This window comes from Bos taurus, chromosome Y (assembly GCF_002263795.3).
Source record: "Bos taurus isolate L1 Dominette 01449 registration number 42190680 breed Hereford chromosome Y, ARS-UCD2.0, whole genome shotgun sequence".
Lineage (NCBI taxonomy): Eukaryota > Metazoa > Chordata > Mammalia > Artiodactyla > Bovidae > Bos > Bos taurus.
The window spans coordinates 6,671,459-6,696,092 of record NC_082638.1 but is presented as its reverse complement, the minus strand read 5'-3'; the positions used below and the strand labels follow the sequence as shown (position 1 = coordinate 6,696,092).

The following is a 24,634-nucleotide window of genomic DNA, read 5'->3' as shown; positions in this document are numbered from 1 at the left end:
ATATGAAAAAACACCCTGATACTGGGAAAGACTGAAGGTGGGAGGAGAAGGGGACGACAGAGGATGAGATGGACCGATGGCATCACCGACTCAACGGACATGAGTTTGAATAAACTCCAGGAATTGGTGATGGACAGGAAGGCCTGTTGTGCTGCACTCCATGGGGTCGCAAACAGTTGGACATGACCTAGCGACTCAACGGACAACAGCAAGTATGTGATTATTTGGAGAAACAAACACTTGAGACAATTCGTTTGAAGCAAGACCAAGAAATCTATCAGTTAAGTAAAGCCTCCTCTTTTAAAGGAATCTGACATAAATTCTGCGAGGCAGAAACCACCTCTGTAAGCTGATGGTGTGAGGTACCAAAAAGATAACACACCTCATGGAAGGAGGAGGCACTGCAGGGCCTGGCATTACAAATGTCAAAAAAGACTTGTGGTTTCCTGTAGTTTCAGAGGGCGACTGACTCTTGAGACAGAAAAAGATGATACACAATTTAACGCCAGAAAAAAATAACGCACAATTTAATGGTGCTCAGAATTCCCAGATTCATCCCAGGGTGTGATGGTCCCCACTGGCTTTCCAGGGTGGGCTTGGGACGCGGAAATCACATAAAATAGAATGTCACCCCGCATGATCCGGGATCAAAGGTGCACGTGTAGGACAGAGCTACAGGACGTGTGCGTCAGGCTCACATCTGCATGGACGTGGTCCCCGCAGTGATTTCCTCATCGCCCTCTGCCATCTCACAGACTTGGGAGAGCCCATCGCTGGGCAGTCAGAACCTGGAAGTCATCCCAGGTGGTCTGCGTTATATATCCCATCTCCCTTCCACTGCACCACTGGCCTATCTTTAGACGCACTTTTCAGGTACTAAAACAATAAAATAAACACATTGGCACACACTGATTCTTCTAGCCCTGTATATTTGCCTTGAAGGCCAAACTCTTGCCTCTGTCTTGGGTGGCTAGTCTCAATCACGCCATTCTTTACACCCAATCTAAGCTGGCTTCCTTTTCTCCAGATTCCAGCACGCTGTTATTTGCCAGAAATTACACTCAGTGCTTGGAAAGGGTAGTGGTTCCCTTCCGACACAAGCTGGCAGGCTCTCGGAGAAGCAGTGTGGTCCTGGCGTGACCTCGGCTAAACTCCAGACTCCTTCGCTCGGGGCTGTGTGTCCCCTGGTGAGGAACTTAGCCTCTCTGGGCCAGTACAGGAGCACGGCGTGTTTAGCAGTTATGCTGCAGAAATTCACTGATTCAGACACATAAAGCCGGACGCGTAGGCCTGTACAGAACGACAGTTAACTGCAACATGCTAATGGCTGTGGAGTGGTTACTGGAATGATGCTGTGTTCCTTCTGTGCTGTTCATCATTTGTTTCAATTTTTAAAGCAAAAATGAAAACCAAGATGATTAAATATATTAATATATAAAAATTATATTATAAATAACAATGAATAAATAATAAATGATATAATACACAAATCTATACAAATACATAATACAAATATTAATATATAATTGTATGTATTTAACATATAGTTAAATATATTAATATATAATTAAATATAATAATATATTTAATCATCTTGGGTTTTATTATATATATACACACAGACACACACACATATATAAACCTAAAAGCCAATATAAATCTACATTTTCACCAGTGACTCCCACAAAGGAATAAATGTCAGAAGCTTCTTTAACAGGATTAAAACAGTCACGTAAGTGAAAGTATAAGAGAATGATGTTTTTGTTTCCACTGGAACATAATCACAGTTATCTCTGGTTTTTTCTTAAACGGAAACTAACTGCTTGGTTTTCAAACAACTGCACTTTTAAGTGGGCAAATGTGTCTGAGAAAGGAAAAGAACAGGGTCAGAAGAAGGAAAGAAACCAATCAGGTTAGACAGAGCGTAGATGCTCCAGTTCTTGACTCTAGCAGTATCTTCATGCTACACCATCAAATGATTTTATCCGCCTAGTACTCTTTTACTGATCCCCTTTTACCAGTCTAGTAAGCAACAGGCTTCGTGCAAACATGATTTCAAGTGTAGTGTTAGCGTGTTAGCCGCTCAGTCGTGTCCAACTCTTTGCGACACCATGGACTGGAGCCTGCCAGGCTCCTCTGTCCATGGCGTTCTCTAGGCAAGGATACTGGAGTGTGTGGCCATTCCCTTCTCCAGGGGATCTTCCAGACCCAGGGATGGAACTTGGGTCTCCTGTTTTGCAGGCCGATTCTCCACTGTCTGAGCCACCAGGGCAGCCTAATGATTGCAAACACAGTAAAATGCAAATGCTCTATGTCCTATAAAAATCAAGTATAAAGGAAAACTAGGATTTAAGTGAATATCCTAGTTTAAGCTTAATCTGATTTCCTTCGATCCTGTCCAAATTTCCCTGGGGTCCTAAGATCACCCTCATGAATTATGCAATGTGTTAAATCCCTAAGTAAGTATACTGGAGTGTGTAGTATAGCTTCCCAGGTGGCGCTAGCGGTAAAGAACCCACCTGCTGATGAAGGAGACATAAGAGGCGGAAGATCCCTTGGCGGAGGAAGCGACAACCCCCTCCAGTAGTCTTGCCTGGGAAATCCCATGGACGGAGGAGCCTGGTGGGCAACAGTCCGTGGGGTCGCAAAGAGTCGGACATGACTGAAGTGACTTAGCACGTCTGTACTACAGTTTGGAAGGTATATCAAGATGTTCTGGGGATGCGATTTCTGACAACACAGTAAACAGAACAAAGTGTGACCCCGAAATGGTACTGGGAAGATGCCATTGGTAACAGGGAACTGGTGCTATGTCAGATTACCTGGTTGTGCAAATAGAACTATTCACAAGTCACACACTGCCCTAAACACACAGAAAACGTCTCTGCCAAAAAAATGCTGAAACGCCCTGCAGTTTCAAGTATGACATTTACATGGTTTTATAGAAATACCACAGATTAAAAATAAAAGACAGTGTCTTTTGGTAGGAGAGAAACCTTGTTCCTCCAAAGAGTATATGAGAAAACTAAAGTGAACTTTGAGATATCTTTCTCAATTTGGTTCCTCCATTATACAGAGATTTACTTATTCAAATAAGTAGAGAAGAGACAGCCCCTTACAAAGAAAAGGATGCAGGGTCTGGAAGTGCGAGTAGAAAAGTTAATGTGTCTTAAACGGGTGACTCTCCAACTTGACTGGGGACTTTATACTGTGCTCTCCTGCTGGCAAAGGTCAGTACAGTCAAAGCTATGGCTCTTTAGTAGTTACGTACAGATGTGAGAGTCAGACCATAAAGAACACTGAGTGTCTGAGAATTGATGCTTTTGAACTGCGGTGTTGGAGAAGACTCCTGAGACTCACTTGGACTTAAAGGAGATCAAACCAGTCAATGCTAAACCCTGCATATTCATTGGAAGGACTGATGCAGAAGCTGAAACTCCAATCCTTTGGCCACCTGATGTGAAGAACTGACTCACTGGAAAAGACCCTGATGCTGGGAAAGATGGAAGGTGGGAGGAGGGGACGACAGAGGATGAGATGGTTGGATGGCGTCACCAACTCAATGGACATGAGTTTGAGCAAGCTCTGGGAGTTGGTGATGGACAGGGAGGCCTGGCGTGCTGCAGTCCATGGGGTCGCAAAGAGTCGGATATAACTGATCTGATCAACAACAAATCTCCTACTGAAGGAAGTCTCCTGGGGGCTCCCCCCCTCCCCATAAAGAATAAAAATCTCTATCTGGGACCTTAAGAACTGCAGTCCAGGAGACACAGATACAGGTAAAACCAAAGGAAGCGTTCGGGGAAAAGAAAGAACCAGGGGCTCGTAAAGACAGAATTCACAAGGGTGTTACAGTTGCCCAGTGAGAATTATGAGTGACTCGGATGCAAGTCACAGGTTATTTGTCCTCACAGAACCATGAGTTATTTTAGGGTTCCCAGGGGCTTTTTTTTGAGACTTAAATGTGAAACAGTGACAGCAAAAGGGTTCAGAACAGCGTGATTAATTAAGGAGACATTTGATGCACCCACTGACACCCCGGAAAAGCCCCTGTACACAGGCCAAGCACTCGACAAGTGTGAATACGCTCAGCTGACTTCTGGGGTCTTAACCTGTTCGATTCGATTAGCGCTTGGTAGATACGTTCTTAAAGGGCCAGAGACTAAATACTCTTCATTCCATGAGCCGCAGAGAGCTACAACCGTGCAATACAGGCATCAGCGGGTTTAGCTGTGTTCCAAGGAAACTTAATTACGTATAATGGAACTGAGAGAATTTTCACGCGTTATAACTTGTCATTCTTCTTGGCTTCATTTTTCAAAAAACACTTGCTTTATTTATTTTTAAATTATTTATTTGGCTGTGACTAGTTGCGGTATGCGAACTCTTAGCAGCATGTGGGATCTAGTCCCCTCAGCAGGACTGAACCGAGGGCCCCTGCATTGGGAGACTGGAGTCTTAGCCGCTGGACCACCAGGGAAGTCCCTGGTTTCTACATTTTTAAGTGGTCCCCCCCCCCGCAAAAAAAATCAAAAAATGGTGGTTCAGTGGTTAAGACTCCATGCTCCCAAGGCAGGGGTCCCAGGTTCAATCCCTGGTCAAGTAAACTAGATCCTACGTACCTCAAGTAATGATTCCCTCTGCTGAAACTGAGACCCAGAGCAGCTAAATGAATGAATGAATAAATAAGTAAGTTTAAGTTCAGTGCAGTCGCTCAGTTGTGTCTGACTCTTTGCGACCCCATGGGCTGCAGCACGCCAGGCCTCCCTGTCCATCACCCACTCCCAGAGTTTACCCAAACCCATGTCCATTGAGTCAGTGATGCCATCCAACCATCTCATCCTCTGTCATCTCCTTCTCCTCCCGCCCTCAATCTTTCCCAGCATCAGGGTCTTTTCCAATGAGTCAGTTCTTCGCATCAGGTGGCCAAGGTATTGGACTTTCAGCTTCACCGTCAGTCCTTTCAATGAACACTCAGTACTGATTTCCTTTAGGAAGGACTGGTTGGATCTCCTTGCTGTTCAAGAGACCCTCAAGAGTCTTCTCCAACACCATAGTTCAAAAGCATCCGTTCTTTGGTGCTCAGCTTTCTTTATAGTCCAGTTCTCACATCCATACATGACTACTGGAAAAACCACAGCCTTGACTAGATGGACCTTTGCTGGCAAAGTAATGTCTCTGCTTTTTAATATGCTATCTAGGTAAGTAAGTACTGGGTTGGCAAAAAAAAAAAGAAAATGTAGAAACCATCCTTAGCATATTTAATGTACAAAAGTAGACAAAGGGTTAAATTTGGCCTGCAGGCTAGCTCTGCTAAAGCTGTGTTAGATAAGATGAGGCATGGTTAGATTCCATTGCTATCACAGCTTGCAAAGATTACTGAAAAACCAACCTCGGAAAGCATTATGACAATTCGTCAAAACATTCAACACACAGTTGCCATATGATTCAGCAATTCCACTTTTAGGTATAAAATCGAAAGAACAGAAAGCAGGAACCTGAACAGATACTTGCACCCCAATGTTCTAAGTGACAACATTCACAATTGCCAAATAACAGAAACAACCCACATGTCCACTGATGGATGAATGGATTAAAAAAGTGTTGTTTATTCATACAGTGCAATGCTATTCAGCTTAAAAACAGAATGAAACTCTGAGACATCCTACAACATGGGCAAACCTCGAAGACGTCGTTTAGTCGCTAAGTTGTGTCCGACTCTGCGAGACGCCATGGACTGTATCGTAAAGGAAATCAGTCCAGAATACACATTGGAAGGACCGATGATGAAGCTGAAACTCCAATACTTTGGCCACCTGATGCGAAGAACTGACTTAATGGAAAAGACCCTGACGTTGGCAAAGACTGAAGGCAGGAGGAGAAGGGGACAACAGAGGATGAGATGGTTGGATGGCATCACAAACTCCCGGAGTTGGTGATGGACAGGGAGGCCTGGTGTGCGGCAGTCCATGGGGTCGCAGAGAGCTGGACACGGCTGAGCGACTGAACTGAAGTAATGCACTGCAGCCCACCAGGCTCCAATGTCCACGGAATTTTCCAGTCAAGAGTACTGGGAGTGGGGTGTCATTACCTTGTCCATCTGAAGACACTATGCTAATTGAAATACGTGAGACACAAAAGGAGAAATAATGTATGATCCCACTTATGGGAAGTATCTAGAGTAGTTAAAAATAGAGATAGAAAGTAGAATGGTCTTGCCAGGAGAGGGGCGAATGGAGAGCAGAGTTAAGTTTAAGAGTTTAAATCTGGAAAGGAGGAAAAGTTCTGCAGGTGGATGGTGAATGTACTTAATGGTACACAGCACAGGAATACTGTGTACTTACAAGTGGTTGAAAAGGGGAACTTTTATGTAATGTATATACTTTTCCATAACAAAAGAGATCTCAAAGGAAATGAACCTTCAGTGCAAATGTACTTCTTCCAAAGACCCAGCGGCTAGTTACAAACTTAGATCAAAATGTTTGTGACAGCTAAAATGTGCATTCGCCAGTCTACTCTGAAGAAAAGTCAAGAATATCTGCTTTTTCCATAAGCCAGAGCCAAATCCTTCACTGTGAAAAGAAGCTGTCCTCGGTTATCTTCCAAGTCACAGATGACATTTTAAGATACTTGCCACTGCAGCGGAGGCATTCCCTAGAAAACAGTCTCAAAATCTGGGTAATTTCTGGAATTTCTGAACGTTGGTCAAACCTAGAAATTCTTAAGCCAGCTTCTGTCCTTGGAGAATTTATCTTCATGGAAGCAGAACGACACATTTTGGCTAATTGAATTTGTATTCATCTTTGTGGTTAGGAAATGCGATTGATGTTATTGCTAAATCAAGGTTTGTCATAAAAGTCATTCAAAAAAACAAACATACGATGCTGTTACGTGATTCTCAGGACCATACTTGTGGTTGTTAGTAAGAACTCTAGAATCCAGGAAAAAAACAGCAGCTAATCAATCTAGGTGGGCCGTTCCATCCTACCTAAGATGAAACCTGAAAAGTGAGGGGGAAAATTGGGGGTGGGGGTGGCAGATCTAAGCATAATTCTGGGTGGAAGCTATTTCCCTTATTTAAAAGAAAAGAGTTAATAAGAATAAAATGAGATTAATGCATGTTCTGTCAAAAACTCTCCCGATGGCTGGTTCACTAAAGTCTGATCTCCTGCAAACTTGGGGCTTCCCAGGTGGCTCAGTGGTAAAGATCTGCCTGCCAATGCAGGAGACATGGGTTCGATCCCTGGGTTGGGAAGATCCCTGGAGAAGGGAAAGGCTACCCAGTCCAGTATTCTGACCTGGAGAATTGCATGGACTGTATGGTCCATGGGGTTGCAAGAGTCGGACATGACTCAGTGACTTTCACTTTTTTGCTGAATGAAAATACACAAGGGGTTATCAAATGACTTTGGAAAACTTTCAGGCACCTTAGGTTTCCAAAAGGAATTTTTGTTTTTTAAATTGGCCTCACCTCTTGGCTTGCAGGATCTTAGCTCCCCGAGCAGGTATGGAACTCAGGGCCCAGGGAGTGAGCACGTGTAGTCCCAACCACTGGACTGCCAGAGAATCCCCAAAGGCCTGTTTCTGTCATTTGGTTTTCTCCCAGTGCGTGCATGCTAAGGCGCTTCAGTTGTGTCCGACTCTGTGCGACCCCATGAACTGTAAGCCCACCAGGCTTCTCCGTCCCTGGGATTCTCCAGGCAAGAATACTGGACTTGGGTTGCCGTGCCTTCCTCCAGGGGATCTTCCTGACCCAGGGATCGAACCCACATCTCTTCCATCTCCTGCACTGCCAGGCAGGTTCTTTTACCACTAGCGCCACCTGGGAAGCCTGGCTTTCTCCCTCACTCGACTGCAAATCGACCACCTTTTACGACAGGACTATGCTGCGTCCAGCCGCCCTGTGAACACACGCAGCGTCCCTGCCCGCTTCAAATCCCAGATCCACATCTCAGGTCCCAGGCCTCGCCGCTGCACGCTCAGCCCAGGACTGGCCCCCATGACGCGTGCACGTAGCGGACCCTGAGGCATCTCGAACATGGCGTGTCCACGTGCGTCCAGCCTGCCAGCCCCAACCACCCACACCAACACACCCCCCCACTCCAGCCCACCTTGAGAGTTAAAAATGACCCCTGCCTCCCACCCAGGGGGACACAGGCCAGACCCGTAGTTCCTCCAACCAGGATATCCACACATCCGCTGGGGCTCCTGGCCCAAGACTGTCCGAGTCTGCGCTTTTCCTTCTCAGATCCGCTGGGCTGTGCTAGTGGGAAATAAGACTGCCTTCATCCTGGGACCCACTAGGACCACTCCAGTTCTGACCCGCAGCAGCAGCCAGCCACCAGTCACAGCGGTGGGAAAAGTCTGCAGGCTCTCAACTTGAAATGCAGCACCGTGACCATCGTATCCCGCAAGGAGCCGTCGGGTGGGCCCCGCACACAGCTCTCAACCTCATCTCCTGGTCGGTCTCGGGCCCCCACCATGCTGGCCTGGCCTCCTTTTTGTCCCTGGGGTTTCCAGAGCTCAGCGTCACAGGCTGCCGCTTTGGAGGTGCTGTTCCCTTTCTCTGGAACTATCTTTTCCCCGCTCTTCCCAGAAACATGCTTCAGACGACGGCTCAGCAGTTTCCCCTTCTAAAAGCTCCCATGTAGAAGCCCTTCTGGTCCGAGGCCTTCAGCTCCACGGCCCCACTCCTTCTTGACCACATGCGTCACCATCAAAGCATCCTGTGCCATCTGGGTACTGCCTGTCTCTCAGGTGGCAGGCAGGCTCCGGCAGGACATGGCCTCTGGACCACCGTATCGCTGAGCTCAGAGTTCTCCCTCCAGCCACAAAACTGAGTTTCGTGCCAGATGCGACAAACACAGGTGATCAACAGCCTACGACATACGAGCACGACCTTAAAAGTCACAATACAACACAAAAGGGACATCCCGGGCGTCCAGTGGTTAAGACTTCAACTTCCAAAGCAGGGGGTAATGGGTTCGATCTCTGGTCAGGGACTTAAGATCCCATATGCCTTTGCCGGGGAGGGGCAAAAAACAAGAACATGAAGCAGAACCAGGATGGGAACAAATTCAGTAAGGACTTTAAGAAATGGTCCACATATGAAAAATCAAAAAGAGAAATTAAGGACACAATCCCCTTTATCGTCGCAACAGAAAGAATAAGATCCCTTGGAATAAAGCTACCCAAAGAGAGAAAAGACTTGCATGCATAACACTATAAGACCCTGATAGAAGAAATCAAAGATGACGCAAACATGGAGAGATATTCCATGTTCTTGGATTGGAAGAATCAATACTGTGAAAGTAGCTATGCTCCCCCAAAGGAAGCTACCAGATCCAGTGCTATCCCTATCAGTAACCAATGGTATTTTCCACAGGAGGAGAACAAAAAATTTCACAATGTGTATGGAATTCAAAAGACCTCGAATAACCAAAGCAATCTTGAGAAAGAAAAAGGGAGCTAGAGAAATCAACCTTCCAAACTTCAGACTCTACAGTCTGAAAATAGATAGCTTCGGTCATCAAGATTGTATGGTACTGGCACAAAAACAAAACGACAGAATGCCCAGAGATAAACCAAAGCACCTATGGGCACCCTATCTTTGACAAAGGAGCCAAGAATACAGAAGGGAGAAAAGACAGCCTCTTCAAGAGTTGGTGCTGGGAAAACTGGACAGCTACATGGGAAAGAATGCAACCAGAACACTTCCTAACACCAAACACAAAAGTAAACTCAAAATGGATTAAAGACCTAAATGTAAGACCAGAAACTGTAAAACTCTTAGAGGAAAACATAGGCAGAACACTCGATGATATAAATCATAGCAAGATCCTCTATGACGCACCCTCTAGAGTAATGGAAATAAAAGCAAAAATAAACAAATGGGACCTGATCAAACTTAAAAGCTTTTGTACAGCAAAGTAAACAATCAACAAGGTGAAAAGTGAGCCCTCAGAAGGGGAGAAAATGATAGCAAATGAAACAACTGACAAAGGATTAATATTCAAAATATACAAGCAGCTCTTGCGGCTCAATACCAGAAAAACAAACAAACCAATCAAAAAGTGGGCAGAAGACCCACGTATCTCAAAAAAAGAAATACAGGTGGCTAATAAACGCATGAAAAGATGCACAACACGACTCATCATTAGAGAAATGCAAGTCAAAACTACAATGAGATACGACCGGACGCTGGTCACAATGGCCACCATCAAAAAACCTACAAACGATAAATGCTGGAGGCAGCGTGGGGAAAAGGGGACCCTCTCGCACTGCTGGTGGAAATGCAAACTGATACAGTCACTATGGACAACGGTGTGGAGAATCCTTAAAAACAGAGGAATAAAACTACCATCTGACCCAACAATCCCACCACTGGGCATATAACCTGAGAAAACTGGAATGAAAGAGACACACGTACCCCAGTGTCCACTGCAGCACTGTCCACAAAAGCCAGGACGTGGACGCAACCTAGATGCCCATCGGCAGATGAATGGATAAAGAAGCTGTGGTACATATACACAACGGAATATCACCCAGCTATGAAAAAGAACACATTCGAGTCAGTTCTAACGAGGTGGATGAACCTGGAGCCTATTATACAGAGTGAAGTGAGAAAGAGACAAACACTCCGTATTAACGCATGTATACGGAATCCAGAAAGATAGGGCTGATGAACCTATTTGCAGGGCAGCAACGGAAACGCAGATGCAGAGAACAGACTTGTCGGCACCGGGGAAGGGGAAGGAGCGAAAATCGGAGAGAGTAGCATTGAAACATATACAGTACTGCATGTAGAATTAAAAGCGGCAGTGGGAATTTGCTGTATGACGCAGGGAGGTCAAATCCACCTAGATAGGGTGTGAGGTGAGAGGTACGTTCGACAGGGAAGGCCTCACACATAACCTGTGGCTCACTCATGCTGGTGTCTTGCAAAAAACCAACACAATATTGCAAAGTGATTATCCTCCAATTAAAAATAATTTTTTAAAAAAGAGAGAGAGGGGGGAAAAAAAGGCCCATGTTAAAAAAAACAAAGAAAAACCAAATACGATTACTTAAGACCAAACTCCAGTGAAGATGGCACTTTCCTCCTTCATGACTCACGTGTGGCTTTCAGGTCGCGCTGGGCTTTTATACTAAGCGCTAACGACAAGCAGAAAGTGTGTGTGGAAGTTGCCTGGAATCATATCCTTCTAAATGCATAGTTGAACGAGCAGATGGCGTGACACCTCCACATCACCTACATACAAGGGTATATCCTCGGCATTACGTGAGACAGACAATCTGGCAAGTCCTGCGCGAACACGCACGCACACACATATGTAATTACCAGCGTCCGCTCTTCGCTGGCCGGAGAAGGCAATGGCACCCCACTCTTGCCTGGAAAATCCCATGGACGGAGGAGCCTGGAAGGCTGCAGTCCATGGGGTTGCCGAGGGTCGGACAGGACTGAGCAACTTCACTTTCATGCACTGGAGAAGGAAATGGCAACCCACTCCAGTGTTCTTGCTTGGAGAATCCCAGGGAAGGGGGGAGCCTGGCAGGCTGCCATCTATGGGGTCACACAGAGTCGGACACGACTGAAGCGACTTAGCAGCAGCAGCAGCAGCTCTTCGCTGGCAGGGCTAACAGATAAAAAGATGAATGGCAAAAGGATCTCGTAAAGGATTCAGCCACTCCCAGGGGCTGAAGCTGCTGCCACCAGCCAGGTACAGATTTCCACGAGCACAGCTCAGGAAAGGGACGCCAGCCAGTCCAGGCTGTTGACAGGTCCTTACCCGTGCTCTGTATCTCCTCTACAGAAGAACCTTAAAGCGGGATGCCCGACGCACAGGGATGGGTGAACACAGCTGGCAAGGTAGTGTTCACAACCATCCGCGCGTCTTTCCTCCCGGTACCTCTGGATATGCCCGCTCCCAAAGCCGGTCCGGCTTTGCTCAGCTGCACCTGCTGCTGTAATGACACGCGTTCCTGAGATATTTCCCTTGAGAAAATATGAGTGCATACAGCAGCCGCTGACCGGATTTTTGCTAAAGCAGAGTTGATGCTCTGCAGACAGGGTAAATGGCAATCATTTTAACAGAGGCCGTGGAATCACATGTGGGAAAGACAACCACGAAGGGCTTCCCTGAGGGCTCAGCTGGTAAAGAATCTGCCTGCAAGGCAGGAGACCCCGGTTCAGTCCCTGGGTTGGGAAGATCCCCTGGAGAAGGGAAAAGCTACGCACTCAAGTATTCCTGGGCTTCCCTGGTGGCTCAGCTGGTAAAGAATCTGCCCACAATGGGAGACCTCGGTTCGATCCCCAGGTTGGGAAAATCCCCTGGAGAAGGGCAAGGCTACCCACTCCGGTATTCTGGCCTGGAGAATTCCATGGACTGTATAGTCCATGGGGTTGCAAAGAGTTGGACACGACTGAGCGGCTTTCACTTTCAGGATAACCAAGACTGAAACGCAAGAAGACCTTACGGTCCTTGCCCCTCACGTCCCCCACCTCCTTTTTTGTCTGTGGAAAAACGTTAGCCAAAGAATAAGTTTAATCAGAGGAGTGAGAAAATGCAGAAACATAGGAAAACAGTCAAAGGAGACTAACTATAAACTATTAACAATTTAGCCACTAAGAATTGATGGCTTCGAATTGTGGTACAGGAGAAGGGTTTTGACAGTCCCTTGAACAGACAGCAAAATAAAAGCAGTCAATCCTAAGAGAAATCAACCCTGAATATTCCTTGGAACGAATCGAGCTCCAATATTTTGGCCACCTGATGACAGGAGCCGACTCATTTGAAAAGACCCTGATGGTGGCAAAGATTGAAGGCGGCAGGAGAAGGGGACGACAGAGGATGAGATGGTTGGATGGCATCACCAACTTGACGGACATGAGTTTGAGTGAGCTCCGGGAGTTGGTGATGGACAGGGAGGCCTGGCGTGCTGCAGTCCGTGGGGTCACAAAGAGTCAGACGTGACTTAGCGACTGAACTGAACTGAGCTGAATGTGCACAAATCAAAGAACTCATTAGTGCTTCCAAATGCCAGGAGTTTATGACAGCTAACAGTGATTACACACACTTTCTGGAGACCTGAGAAAGCCCAGAGCTAAATGGCTATAACTTTATAATATGAAATTAATGCAGCAAAATCACCACAATATCCCAGAGACCGCTAGTATTCTGAAGCCCCTTCATGAGATAGTAGTATCTGAATGCTGACTCTATAACACAGATAAATTAAGAATATACACAACTAGCTTCTTGGGCTCCCCTGGTGGCTCAGATGGTTAAAGAATCTGCCTGCAGTGTGGGAGACCTGGGTTTGATCCCTAGGTCTGTAAGATCCCAGAGAAAAGGGAATGGCAACCCACTCCAGTATTCTTGCCTGGAGAATTCCATGGACAGAGGAGCCTGGTGGGGTACAGTCCATGGGGTCAGCAAAGAGTCAGACACAATGGAGCAACTAACCCTTTCACTTTTTCACAACTGGTTTTTTAACATTAGAAAGGATACGCAATGGAATTGGAACTAAATTCATATTGAAATGAGTACATTCTGCACTTTGTTGAATGCATTAGCTCATATAAAATCATTTATGACAGTTTTTTTAAAAGCAGCTATCTGTGAAGTGAGATATATAACCATGAAATACGATAAATTTTTTAAAAAAGGATACATCCTGCTGATCCTTTTAATCTAATCCCTCACCGTATCTCCACTTCTGCCTTCACTGGCGTAAATTTATCTCCCCAGGAGGTGTTAAATCAAAGCCTTCTGGGCCTCAAAAGGAATGGTTCGTTGGTTGCATGCTTGGGCTCCAGGGTCCGCTTGTGGGCATCGCCATGAAAGAACCTACTTCATCATGTTAATCTACGCCTGTGTTGCCACTGCTGCAAATCATTTCATCAGCACTATCTTCGCAGATTCCATATATGTGTGTTGCGTGTGCTTAGTCACTCAGTCACTTTGCGACCCCATGGATTAGACAGTCCGTGGAATGCTCCAGGTCAGAATACTGGAGTGGATAGCCTTTCCCTCCTCCAGGGGATCTTCCCAACCCAGGGATCGAACCCAGGTCTCCCGCATTGCAGGCAGATTCTTTACCAGCTAAGCCACTAGGGAAGCCCCAAGAATCCTGGAGTGGGTAGCCTATCCCTTCTCCAGGAGGTCTTCCAGTTCCAGGAACTGAACCGGGGTCTCCCACATTGCAGGCAGATTCTTTACTAGCTGGGCCACCAGGGAAGCCCCAAGAATCCTGGAGTGGGTAGCCTATCCCTTCCTCAGGTCTTCCAGACCCAGGAATTGAACTGGGGTCTCCCACATTGCAGGCAGATTTTTTACCAGCTGAGCTACCAGGGAAGCCCAAGAATCCTGGAGGGGATAGCCTATCCCTTCTCCAGGAGGTCTTCCAGACCTAGGAATTGAACCGGGGTCTCCCGCATTGCAGGTGGATTCTTTACTAAGTGAACCACCCGGGAAGCCATTAATATACAATATTTGTTTTCCTCCTTCTGACTTACTTCACCCTGCATTTTGACTTGTCACCTTGAAAGTGTATGATTTATTATAAGATTATGTCTGTTCAAATATACTTATAAAAGGTTTTTCATTTTAAATTATCAGTTGTGTTTGACATAGGGATTTGAATTTATCCTCATGATTTAAGTCCCTATGATGTAACTAATCCAACTCTAATTCACTCAGTATATATAGAATGACTTTGCAACTACTATTCAAATTAAAGTACTAGCCAATCTAACATAGCCTCCTTGTAAAATATATTTACGATAAAAAAAAGCTGCAAGGGATTAACCTTAAAACATTTTTAAAAAAGAACTTACCTTAGTACCCCTCTGATGGTTTCTTTCATTTCCGAAGCCCCCCCAAAGTGCAAGAGCTAAGATCCTCCCATCTGTCTGCACTGACCTACCTACTGTGGTAGTTCTCACTGGGGGCGATGTTGCCAAGCACTCAGGGTGGGGGGACATCCGACAACATGTAGAGACATGTTTGGTTGCTTCAACTGTTAGGAGAGAGTTCCTGTACACTACTGCATAGAAACCCAGGATGCTGTTCCACACCCCGCAATGCAGAGAACAGTTCCTACCATCAAAAACTGGTGTCACTGTTCAGTTGCCCAGTCGTGTCCAAGAGCCGGACCGTAAACAAGGCAGAGTGCCAAAGAACTGATGCCTTCGAACTGTGGTGCTGGAGAAGACTCCTGAGAGTCTGCCCCCAAAACCCAGCTCAGTTCAGTTGCTCAGCCGTGTCCGACTCTGCAACTCCATGGACCACAGCACGCCAGGATTCCTTGTCCATCAACAACTCCCAGAGTCTACTCAAACTCATGTCCACTGAGTCGGTAATGCCATCCAACCATCTCATCCTCTGTCGTCCCCTTCTTCTCCTGCCTTCAATCTTTCCCAGCATCAGTGTCTTCCAGTGAGTCAGTTCTTCACATGAGGTGGCCAGAGGATTGGAGTTTCAGCTTCAGCATCAGTCCTTTCAACAACACCCAGGACTGATCTCCTTTAGGATGGACTGTGTTGGATCTCCTTGCAGTCCAAGGGACTCTCAACAGTCTTCTCCAACTCCAAATGTCAAAAGCACTAAGGTTCGGAAACCCATTTTATCCCCTTATGTATGCGGGGAATTTATCTCTTCTTCCTGGAGCCAGTTTTCACAGTCTATGTAAGTTGTACCTTTTTTTCCCCACCCTGTTGTTCCTAAATTGTCCATGAGACACTTTCATTTTTGTAAGAACTCAGTCTTGCTTCTGTCTTTCCAGCATTCAGACTCTTCACGTAATGGACAGCTGCTGGGAATAAGTCGTCATGAACTGACAATCCAGACACCTTTGACACCTCTTATTATTTTTTTTTAATATTTACTTTTATTCTTGCTTATTTGCTTGCACCAAGTCTCAGGGCACATGGGGTCTTTTGTTGCAGCTCACGAGACCTTGTGCAGTGGCACCTGAATTCAGTGGTGGCATGTGGTACCTATGAACCCGGGTTTCCCTGCATTGGGTGCAGTGACTCTCAGCCACTGGACCACCAGGGAGATCAACATACCTCTCTTTGGAAGCTACTATCTCACAAAGATAACTCTCCTCCAGTCCCCACAGGTTAATTCTCAACGGGAAACTTCTACCTTCTTCCCAAACTTAACAGACTTAACAACACTGGAGATAACACCACTCAACTTGACGAATTCTAAGTCAGATAATCCCACCATCAACACACCATCTTTCACTCCAAACATTTAGAGCATCAGCTTCATCGAGATGGGGAAAACAAAAACAAAACAGCAGGCCAAAAGTGAAGGATGCTCTGAAGCTTCTAGAAGGCAACAAAGCTAACCTTCTGCTCCAGGGAGAAGACATTCTGTATGTGGTCCTGTTTTGACCAGAGAACCCAGGCCTATGATCAGGGCAAGGCTTTGTGGAAAGGACGGAGGGGGCAGGCGAGAAACGGAAGACCACGGTGATCATTCGGACATCAACAGGCTAAGAATTCACAAGGCATCTATTTCAAATGCCGCAGACCAGCCGTCATGAACGCTGTTTGATCAGTGTCTACCACGAAAAGCTGTACCTCCCAGACATCACAAATCCAGCCTATTCAGTCCCAGGTCGGTCAAATAATAATAATAACAAAAAACACGGTGTCTTGTAGGTGTCTGTGCTGTCTCCACCCCCACATCGCATTATTCCTACAGGATTTTAAAGGCTCAATGAGTCAAAATGGGGTCACACAGATGAAGTCCACATTTAAGCACTCATGATAAATGGGTCTGCTCCTCCGTCCACACCAGGGAGGTAAAAGTCCGCCCTAAATGCAAGGAAGTCCATCATCACACATGGGGGCCTCACACAGCTAGGTCTCTCTGCATTTATCTCTTCTTAATTTCTACAGGGCACAAGCCTCCATTCAACAATACGATTTTCACGGAACGGAAAATTCACGGTGTCAGGTCAAGAGGAGCGTTGAGAACCGATACGCTGGATAAAAATTATTATAATGATCTACCAAGCGCCCTGGAAAGCAAAACAGCATGACAGGCCCAGTAATACATAAACGTGTTCCATCTGCATACATTGTAATAACACGGCCACTGGAAGAAAATCCAGTGTGAACTTTCCTTACTGCCTCAGCGTCTGTGATTTAAACAAAATCAGGGGCTTCTTATTAATCAGTTCAATTCTCCTCTGAACCACCATCCACTCCATTCAGCCTGCACAACCAAAAATTTCTCATTAGCTTAAAAGAGACCGTGCTCAGGGAAAATCATTGTGTGTGCTAATTTCTACCAAAAAAAAAAAAAAAACCAGGAGAAATCAATTTTTCCTTACAAAGTTTCTAACTGGCAAAGGTCCACTCAAGAGTGCTGTGGTTTTCTGCTCCCCCCCCCAAGTACTATTATATTAATATAAAGGGACATAATAGTTTACATATTTGTTGAAAACACAGAAAGAAGTTAAATGAACTTTCCTTTTCTATTTACATGGCTGAAAAATTATGAACAAATAATCCAAACACACCATATTCACATTTAAAAATATTCAATGAATACTCAACATTTCTACTCTATTTCTTTTCACTGGGTGGGGATATGTGTATGATTGTTAGAATCTGCTCTCTAGTAAGCACCCCACTCCAGTACTCTTGCCTGGAAAATCCCATGGACGGAGGAGCCTGCTAGGCTGTAGTCCATGAGGTCGCATAGAGTCGGACACGACTGAGCGACTTCACTTTCACTTTTCACGCACTGGAGAAGGAAATGGCAACCCACTGCAGTGTTCTTGCCTGGAGAATCCCAGGGACGGCGGAGCCTGGTGGGCTGCCCTCTCTGGGGTCGCACAGAGTCAGACACGACTGAAGTGACTCAGCAGCAGCAGCAGCAGCAGGAGTATTCTTGCCTGAGAAATCACAGACAGAGGAGCCTGGTGGGCTACAATCCATGGGGTCACAAAAAAGAGTCAGACACGACTAAATAACAACACCCAATGTGTCATACCCAACACATACTTTTATCCACCAGGATGTACGCGTTCTGTCTAATTTGTTCACTGTTAGATTCTCTGCATCTAGAAGAATTCCTGAGACAGGTGGCAAGTGCTCTAGAAACATTTATTTACTGGTTAGGTGAACGCGTTCAGTCTGAGAGATGGTGTGAACGCAAATGACCCAGGAGCATACAAGTTCATCAAGAACTTCATGTGCAAATATTCTGCAAAGTGCTACGTGGTGTGGAAGGACCGTAGAGACAGACGCCTAAGCCCCTTCCTGTACAAGAAGCCTGTGCTACAAACCACACAGGCTTTGCATAAAAAGATAACTCCCAACAAACAGCACATTAGACTAAGTCTGACCGAGGTAGGAGGAAGACAACAAAGGCATGCTCTTTCATCTTTATTACTTCATGCAACCACTATAAACTCCCCGGAGATCATATTCCCACTTGGTGCACAAAGAAAGAGGTTCCTGGTCACCTGGCTGAAACTCAGAGTAAGTGGTGGGCAAGAAAGGAAACACAGATGAGCAGAAGATGGAACCCAGAAGCTCTCTGCAGGAGCCGTTGCTGTACCATATACCCCCATCCTCGTCCCACAGTCTAGAATTCTGCGTTGAACACGTGATTGTTTTAGCAACACCGTGTTCCCACTAGAGTGAGGACAAGGTCGAAGGTAGAATCTGCTAGACTACCATTATCAGACTACCATTATCCAATTCCATCCCTCACCCTTTGAGAACAGGAGACCTGGATTCTGTGTGGGCACATGGTCACACCCCTCTCAAAAGGACAAGTTTTCCCCGTAACCCAGTTCTAGCCAATGGCTACAAGCAAAAGTCAAATATGAAATCTCTAGTCTCTGCTCTTAAAGGCAATGAAATCCCCCTCCTCACTCCTACTCAGGGATGTGATTGTGAGGGCAGGAGCTGGGGCAGCCATTCCAGACACAGAGGAGGACAGAACTTTGGGGCTCCTACTGTGAGGCAGTGCTTTATGGAACGAGAGGTCCATCACCCCACTTGCAAAGCTACAGAAAGTTACATCTCAGCTGACTTAAGTGACTCACCCCATCACTGCCAAATTACCTTGCAGAAAGGTCAGAAGCTGCTTCCTGGCCTCTTATAACAACAGAGACATTCATCAACAGGGAAGAGGAAGTGAAGAAATTACAAACTACAGCTACTAATGATTTCCTGGTCAGAAACCTAAGACTTCACAGTGTGTTTTGGAACCAGTGTTCATTCATGGGCACCCTAGGGTGTTTTACCATATAAACAAAGCCTGAAGAAAATCCCTTTCATCAGAGGAGGCATCAGTTAGAGGCAGCCCTGAGTTTATGACTTTCTGGCTCTGAACCTGTATGAGTTTCAAAGCGTGTGCACATGGGGACCCCTGAACTTATAGGGTGCCAGGCTCCTCTGTCCGTGGGATTCTCCAAGAATGCAGGAATACTGGAGCAGGTTGCCAGATCCTTTTCCAAGGATCTTCCCGAGCCAGGGATCGAACTGGCAACTCCTGCAATGGCAGGTGGGTTCTTTATCACTAGCATCACCTGGGAAGCCCAATTCAACCTCTGAGACCTTTTTTTAAGTGCACAGCGGGAAGAACCAACCACCTTTATCTCACGGGGGATGCCAAGGGGTCAGAAAAACAGCGTAGACCGAGGACCTCGTTCCCTTCCACGTCAGCACCGCCTTTTGTGGCCAGGAACCCATACATCCGGCAGAGGTAAGGGGAGGTGGCCACGCATGAACACGGCTCACAGCGAGGCAAACAAATCCTCATGCTGACTCACCTGGGTATACAGAACACTTTAGGAAGGCCGACAGTGAAAGCAGGGCCCGTGTTCAGACTCGGATGTCACAACCAACCCACCGCCTGTGATCTCAAGCACTGCTTCTTTCCTTTGTGGTGTGAGAGCTCTGATGGGAGATGTGGATGGGCCAACGGAAATGCGACGTGGATGGGCCAACGGAAATGCGACGTGGATGGGCCAACGGAAATGCGATGTGGATGGGCCAACGGAAATGCAAGGTGAGCTTACATCTAATTAAAGAATGTTTAAACGCAAACTGATTTTCACAACATATTTAAACTTAACCCAGCATATCCCAAATAGCATCATTTCAACTGTAGTTCACACTGGTTTTTAAAAAAATTATTGAGATCTTCGACATTCCTTTTACCTACAAAATCTCTAAAATTCCCAAAGTCTATGTATTTTCCACTTGCGCCACATCTTAATTAGGAAACGGAATTTTCAAAGGAAATAGACCACGGCTATCAGAGTTCAGAAGATGTATTCCGTACACTGAAAACACAGGTACACACACCCATGTGATTCGCAACATACAACTTATGGAGCAGCTGAACCAAGGATCGAAATTTAAATCAATAAGGAAATAAAATCTCTAAATCTGATCCTCCGTAACCCTAGCTATATTTGAGGGTGCTCCTTGGGTCTACAAGGCTTGTGGCCCCTAAACTGCTAAGAAGCCTGCAGGAGTGAAAGTTTGATGATTGTAGTCTGCAGGATGGAAGGACCTGGGGACATTCCAGGCCACACGATTCCTCTGTAATCGGTCCACATGCAAATTCTTAAATTATGCACCCACAGCATTTTTTTTTCCCCTCGACAAATTTCAAATAGATTAAAAAGAAAACCGGACAGGCCACCCAACTTTTAAATTTTCTGAAAATAGTGTAACTTCCTGCTAGAAAATTATTTTTCATAATGCACATTTTCATATTTTTACATAGACACTGGAATTTGGGGGCTCAGACTGGACTGACCAAGGCAACGAGCCCAAAGTAAGAAGTGCTGTAGGTTTAAATTCCACGCTGGATTTTGCAGACTTAGTACAGAAATGGAAAGAACATAAGATATGTCTTGGATGATTTTTTAAATATGAGTAACTTGTCAACATGACACTATTTTGGGTAGTGAGTTGATTACATTAATACATATGTTGCAAATAATGGGCTTCCCTGGTGGCTCAAACGGTTAGATTTGCCTGCAGTGCAAGAGACCTGGGTTTGATCCCTGGTCCGGAAAGATCCCCTGGAAAAGGGAATGGCAACCCACTCCAGTATTCTTGCCTGGACAATCTCATGGACAGAGAAGTCTGGCAGGCTACAGTCCACAGTGTCCCAAAGAGTTGGGACATGACTGAGAGACTATTTTTTTTCATTGTTGCAAATAATATTAATCGAGCATATATTTTGGAGAAGGAAATAGCAACCCACTCCAGTATTCTTGCCTGGAGAATTCTTTGGATGGAGGAGCCTGGTGGGCTGCTGTCCATGGGGTTGCACAGAGTCAGACATGACTGAATCGACTTAGCACGCGTGCATGCATTGGACAAGGAAATGGCAACCCACTCCAGTATTCTTGCCTGGAGAATCCCAGGGACAGAGAAGCCTGGTGGACTGCCGTCTATGGGGTTGCACAGAGTCACACAAGACTGAAGTGACATAGCAGCAGCAGCATATATTTAGATATATATTGAAAAAATAATTTATGATTTCTTTTTACTTCTCTACTGTGGCTACTAGAAAACCTTAAATTAAATTTATGGTTTGCAATCTACTTCTATTTGGCAAGTGCAAAAACCCAGACAGTTTCCATGGTGCCTGCAGGCTCTAAAATGTGTTGCTAATAGTCAGCTAGATGAAACCATAGCATTTTTCCAAGGCTTCTTTTGTGTCCACTGCAAAATTTTAATTAGATGCCCATCGCATCATTTTTTTATTCCGTGACCAATTCAAGACAGATTAATAATCACAAATTGTTCTAAATGCAGACCACCTTTCTCTAGTAAAAAAAAAAAAAAACAATTTTCAGTTTGAGGATTTTTTAATATAGGGACTTATCACAAGTTCTGTCAAGACGCCTGAAAGAGTTGTGGGTCTCAAAAAAGCCACGGTCATTGGCAGGTTGCTCGCTTTGTGGGCAAACACCGACCTCTCACCTGGGTGTGTACTGTTACACCTTCCAGTTTCAGAGCCACCTGGCCCAGCAGACAGCAAGGTGCGCTGTGAAGTCCAGGGCTCACTGCAGAGCACTGGGTGTGGACCGAGACTGGCTGAGCCTGTCTCATCTATAACCTGGGGGGTGACGTCACCAGAGCTGCACCCCTCTTCCTAGCAGGTTGCCATGGGAGACCCAGGGTGATGATGCTACAATGGACTCTGTACCACAGTCAACAGTACAGCTCAAATTTCAGTGCGACCGTGTTTAAGATGGGCTTCCCTGATGGCTCAGTGGGTAAAGAATCCGCCTGCAAACGCAGGAGACACAGGAGATTCGGGTTCAATTCCCTGGATCGGGACCAGGAAATGGCAGCCCACTCCAGTATTCTTGCCTGGAGAATCCCATGGGCAGAGGAGCCTGGCGGGCTACAATCCAAAGGGTTGCAAAGAGTCGGACACGACTGAGCTTGCACACATTCTGTTTAAGATAGGGTGCTGCTGAACAGATATTTTAGCCAGGACTAAGGACAGTTTTTCTTGCCGTTATTGTTATATTAAACCTCCTGTTAGACAAGGCTTCCTGCCCCTTACACTGTCGGCTATCACTTTTAAAGTTTAATTAAGCCTCGCCTACTCAAAGCGCTGGAGAACCCACAGCTAGAGATGCTTAGGCTCCCAGCACAGGGAGCTGTGTGCATCTCATCAATGATGACAAACTGAACATTCGAAGGCCTCCTTTTGCAAGAGGCCCTTTATTGTCACTTTGAGGTCTACTTTGAACTAACAATAAAAAAAAAATACACCATTCAGAGATGGATTGGTTGAGTTGCCTAGCCACTGAGTTGTTTTCTAGCCACTGAGTCTCCTGAGTCGTGTTCCACTCTTTTGCAACCTCAAAAGACTGTAGCCCACCAGACTCCTCTGTCCACGGGATTCTCCAGGCAAGAACACTAGAGGGGGTTTCCATTTCTTTCTCCAGGGGTATCTTCCTGACCCAGAGATCGAAGCCGAGTCTCCTGCATTGGCAGCCGAATCTTCTGCATTGGCAGGCCAATCCTTTACTGCTGAGCCACCAGGCAAGCCCAGGTTGGTGTTAAGGAGAAGGAGTTTATTTTGCAACAATGGTACGATAGTATAGGAGAGCTTTCTACTTTTACTACTTGGGCAGAGGGAATATGGCTTCCGTTTGCCCACAGTTGGAACCGGTACCCTGCACCTATCTGTGTTAACCACACGCCCTGGGAAACGGAGTTCAAACTGAGCATCTCTCACCTTGAGCCACCGTGGGGAAAGGAACCTGGGAGTGAGTCCTCTCCCCATTCCTCATTTCTGTGTGTAATCGCAGAGTGTAGAAACAAGGAAACTCCTAGTGTGTAGCAGTAACATACTGAGAGGAAACAGGACCCTGAGACCTGAGAAGATGCATGTTACTATAGAAATAAGGTCATTTTTCCACGTATTACCTCATCGATTGAAATTTGGCAGGAAATGATTCATGGCTAGACTCTCACCTATTGAACATAATCTAGAGCAAAAACATTCACACATCATTGAGAAGCGAAAGCCGTTAAGCTACAAGGCGACAAGAACCGTATCCCAAAATCATTACATTTGTTTTTAATAATCAATGAATTTTTTTTTGTTTTTTGCGGGCACATCAAGAGGCATGCAGGATTTTATAGTACCCTGACCAGGGATCAAACCAGCAACCCCTGCCGTGGAAGTGCCGAATCTTAACCACCTGACCGTCAGGGGAGTCCTTCTACTGATCATTGCTGTATCATCTTTTTCCTCGCCTTTCATTCATTTCCTTTCCAGGTTTGGAAATGGAAAAAAAAAAAAAAAAAGAAATACTTAAACACTCTAAAAGGAGGAACTGAAATAGATCTTTGCAAAGCTTTCCAAATGTGTGATGTTACACAACAGCGCAAGGAGAGAGAAGCAACAGCAAACGCAGAGACGCCTCACTGATGACTTCAGAGCAACACAGAAAACAACCAATCCCCTCCTTGTCCCTAGCATGCCACGAAACGGCACCGTGCTTCAAAGACACGGCAGAGACATTCGATCCATTCATTTGCACAGCAAAATATATGTCACCCGTACACACTCAGTCACACCTAGACACACACCCTTGGGAAACAAACTTGGGCTAATGACAAGTAGAAGCAAAGTGCAAGCCGGCCTATTGATAATTATAAATATTTTAAGATCTTTTGCAGGCTAACCTAAGAATCTGCGCTTTTCCTACAGATGTCATTCTGTAAAAACATCGTCTTCTGATAAACACACTGGGAATCGTGAGATGAGCTGAACTCACGTAGAGCAGTGATATTCAAAGGCATCAATTCTCATCCATGAGCAGTCACAGCGCACATCCCCCCCTCCCCCCACAACGGCTTTAAGGAAAGGGGTCAAAGAGTTAATGAGCAAAGAAGGTATTTTGGTATAATCTCAGTAATAAGTTCATATGCTGACCCGCCTTCCTGCTTTCTGGACTCAACTCCTGTTTAAGACGCAGCCCCAATATACAGACTCACAGTCTGGCTCCAGTCGGGAGACTCAACTTCCCGGCAAACGCCAGAAACGGCCCGTGTAGCTGAAACTCTGACAGTGCAGTCTTTATTAAAACAGCTGGCATTCACGTG

General features: G+C 45.7%; 1 protein-coding gene across 7 annotated transcripts in view; it reads right to left on the bottom strand.

The window, feature by feature from the left end:
- Window positions 1-24,634, bottom strand: part of TBL1X (transducin beta like 1 X-linked) — a 245,297-nt gene that overhangs the window by 86,376 nt on the left and 134,287 nt on the right. The window lies entirely within an intron of this gene.